Source organism: Dromiciops gliroides, chromosome 2 (genome assembly GCF_019393635.1).
Source record: "Dromiciops gliroides isolate mDroGli1 chromosome 2, mDroGli1.pri, whole genome shotgun sequence".
Classification (NCBI taxonomy): Eukaryota; Metazoa; Chordata; class Mammalia; order Microbiotheria; family Microbiotheriidae; genus Dromiciops; species Dromiciops gliroides.
Window position 1 is genome coordinate 688,042,752 of NC_057862.1, and position 3,885 is coordinate 688,046,636.

The 3,885-nt window shown below is 37.5% G+C and overlaps 1 non-coding gene across 1 annotated transcript; it reads right to left on the reverse strand.

Moving 5' to 3' along the window:
- Positions 1-309: 309 nt before the first annotated feature.
- LOC122744970 lies at positions 310-412 on the reverse strand. Its single transcript, XR_006355292.1, has one exon. It is a non-coding gene; the product is annotated as a U6 spliceosomal RNA (small nuclear RNA).
- Positions 413-3,885: the final 3,473 nt, after the last annotated feature.

A 3,885-nucleotide genomic window follows, 5' to 3' on the forward strand; every position in this document is an offset into this window, starting at 1 on the left:
CTTTATTGGACCCTAGCCAACTTTACAAAGAATCTCTAGTCTCAGGTGAAATCCATTCAATCAAGCTGGGGTGGAGAAAGAGCATTTCGTCTAAATTGCTAAAGGCTGGTGGTGGACTTAGTACAGAGATAGACTCTCCAAGGTTGGCATGATTTCATTCTCAGCCCCTCATACTAATAAACTTTCTCTTTGTAAAGCCTACCACTCCTTAATTGTTAGCCAGAGTTGATAGCCATTCTTTTTAACGCTCCACTTTTAAAATAACATACAGGTCTCGAGCTTACTGCCAGGATTATCTTTGTTCTAAGAGAGAGATGGCTATGCTTAATGGATTTGCATGTCATCCTTGCAAAGGGGCCATGATAATCTTCTCTGTATCATTCCAGTTTTAGTACATGTGCTACCGAAGCAACCATGAGAGAGATGAATAAATGACCTTCCTTTTAATTAAAATGCTGCTATTATTAATATAATGATTAAATTATCCAGAAATTATCTCTTGACATAATTGTCTTTCTTGTTTTTAATAGTGACAGACCCTTTCACAAATCCACATAGTTTTTTGTTTGTTTTTCTCAATAACAAATTAAAACTGTTCTCATGTTCCATAGGATATTGTTAGAAGACCTATATTTACTCTGAAGGAAGGGATGGGAAGGAGAAGGGCAAATGTCCACTGACTCTTAATGCTAGTGGGACAGTTTGGGAATTCCTTCATCATCCCAAAAGTGATTAAATGGTAAGCTAATATTCAGGGTTATCTATAAAGTGGTAGGGCAGTTTAGTACATGCCCTTTCTGCCCATATTTGGCTTAACATTTTGGATCTCACCATGGAACAGCACTAGCCCATGCCTCATTTGTTTTTCCTCAGCCTCTGACATTTTGAATCAACTTTGGTTATATGCTATTATTATAATAAATGTTGGAGAAGCTGTGGGAAAATTGGAACGCTAATGCATTGTTGGTGGAGCTGTGAACTGATCCAACCATTCTGGAGAGCAATTTGGAACTATGCCCAAAGGGCTATAAAGTTATGCATACCCTTGGACCCAACAGTACCACTATTAGGTCTTTTCCCCAAGGAGATCATAAAAAAGGGAAAAGGACCCACACGTACAAAAATATTTATAGCTGCTCTTCTTGTGGTATCAAGGAATTGGAAATTGAGGGGTTGCCAATCACTTGGGGAATGGCCGAACAAGTTGGGGTATATGAATGTAATGGAATTGTATTGTGCTGTAAGAAATGATGAGCAAGCAGATTTCAGAGAAACCTGGAAGGATTTACATTAACTGATGCTGAGTGAGATGAGCAGAACCAGGAGAACATTGTTGTACACAGTATCAACAACATTGTGTGTTGATCAACTGTGATAGTGTAACGATTGGAATAACGCCACCTGCTGGATACTTACTGTAGAGGAGTTCTGCCCATGAAGGGAAGGTCTTTGAGGGCAAGACCAGGAGTCAGGAAGTGACGCGGGCTAGTGGGAGGAGGAAGGAAGAGACTGGCGCTCAGGCTCACGCTTTTTCCTTTGGACGCTGGCAGAGAAGGGAGCTAGAAAAGTGCTCTCCCTTTAATAGATAGGAATCTAGGCCTTTCTCTCTCTCTTTACCAAATTCTTATTCTCCTTAATAAATGCTTAAAAGTCTAACTCTTGCTAAAGCTTGTAATTGATTGGCGACCACTCATTAGATATTTTAGACAGTTTAGCTAGAATTTTAGCCCTTAACAGATGGCTGACCACGAAGAGGAAAGCTGAACCTCACTTCTGATCTTTCGGTTGGGTAAGAAATTTCCCCTACCCTAACCCTTTAAATCTTGAGTACTGCTGAATTGCCTGGTGTTTTCCCTTTAAATTTTTTCAAATGGACCTTTCAAACTCCCTAATTACCCTATTTTTGAGTTTAGTCTGTTTAACCAGACAAATGGGAGATAAGATCATGTTAATGCTTTGTTTTTGTGGATTTTCTGTTTTTCTTTTTATTTTTGTTAGAAGAGCCAGCAATGTACTACCACAAAGAAATATCTCTCCCTCTCCCAACCATGCTTTTTCAGAGAAACCTGTAGAGATTCCCGCAGCTTTTCCCAGTTCTAACACTAATTGTTGCTCTAATTTTGCATGCCTGGAGGCAATGACCCACCCTCTAGAAGCTTTTAATCCCCTAGCACCTGGAGGCAAAGTGGGGGAAGAGGAATCCAGGCCTGAGTTCAAAATCAAGTCTGATTCAAATTGCTCTGGTCCCTCCCCTCCTCTCCAGACCCCACCCTCTACTCCTCCTATGGCCAAGCCCATTGCTTCCCCTGCCTGGGAAGTCCAGAGATCTGATGCGCATGCTCAACTTTCTCTAACTACATTTGCAGCTTCAGGCTCAGCCCTTCCCCATCCTGGCTGTGCTTTTGAGACAATCTTAGAAAACCCTTTAAATTCCAGATATGCTCGATTTGTTCATAATTTTGCTAACCTGCTTTTGTCTTTAATTAGTAATCTTATAAAGCATTTGTATGGTGGAAAGACTGACAGACAATATAGAGGGGTTAAAGAAGAAAAACGTAAGCTGAATAAGAATGACAATCAACATAGTTCAAGACTCTGCCTCTTTTGCCATGGAAGGGTACATATTTTACAGAAATGTAGAAGTAAGCAGCAAGGTATTGATATGAGTATTGGGGATTTTAGATATCAGAATCAAAAGTGTTCTGAATTCACTCAGATTATTAATGTCAGTTCAGAGGTTACATAGGATTTCTATGCTATTACATATACATTTTGAAATTAATGGTATGGGTTTATTTTCATAGAGATTTTCATGCTTTTGAGATTGTGTCTTATACTTAGTTTCTAAAACAAGGAGAATATTTGTAAAAGCTTTTTATAGTCATGTGATCAAGTTTATATTTTATAATACTCTTATTGATATTAAGTTCACATTCATTTAGACTTCCTTAGTTTGAATTTCATTGTTTTTTATTGTTCCATGTGTATTTTCTTCTATTCGTTTTTATCTATCTAATTTTAAAAAATTGCAAGATGGTTTTGATTTCATAATACAATGTTAATTCTAGGAGTATTGTGGTCCCATATTCTGAGTTGTTTGTTTTTGTTTTTCTTAACTGATTATTTGATCAAACTCTTTAAAGCATTTCCCTGGCAAATTGGTTGCCATGGCAAGTGTAAATTGATTCTAGAAGTATTATTTTTGATAAGCATATTCCCAAAAAAAAAAAAAAAGAGGGGAACATTTGTAAAAGTTTTCTATTTTCAAAAAAAAAAAAGTTCTTTGAGATTCTGTTGTGCTTTAACTTGTATTTAAGTATGTTCTGCTTTTTCACAAAAGTAATTGTATACTAAGTAAAAAAAAAGGGTATTATTTGAAATTGTTGCATAATTATATATTATATTTTGAGTCAAGATGTATTCACATTTTTTGCAATCATTTATTATCCTCAATTTTAAATCCATATGAGACTTGGATTATGGGAACTTATCATTTAAGACATTAATTGCCTTTATTCTGAGTTATCAGATGCCAGTTGGCCAAGATGCCATCCAATCACAAGAGGAATACATGCAAGAGCAGACACTGAACAGTCACATGAGGGGAGACATGCATGAAGTCAAGGTATGGCCGAGGGAACGGCTTTTGACAAATGTTGAGGTTGGATTCTCTTGGTTTAATATTTTATTCTCTTTTTCCCCACAATATTGTACAGATGGCTGGAAGTATTCATCCCACCCATCTCACTTCTACACCTGGCTTCTATGCTCCCTCCTATATGCCTGATGCCATGGACATCTCAATCCCATGCATCTGATTAAGTCTGACTCAGTTTCTTCCAATATGTTCGGTGGCATGGACATATATTCCATCCACCTATTTTA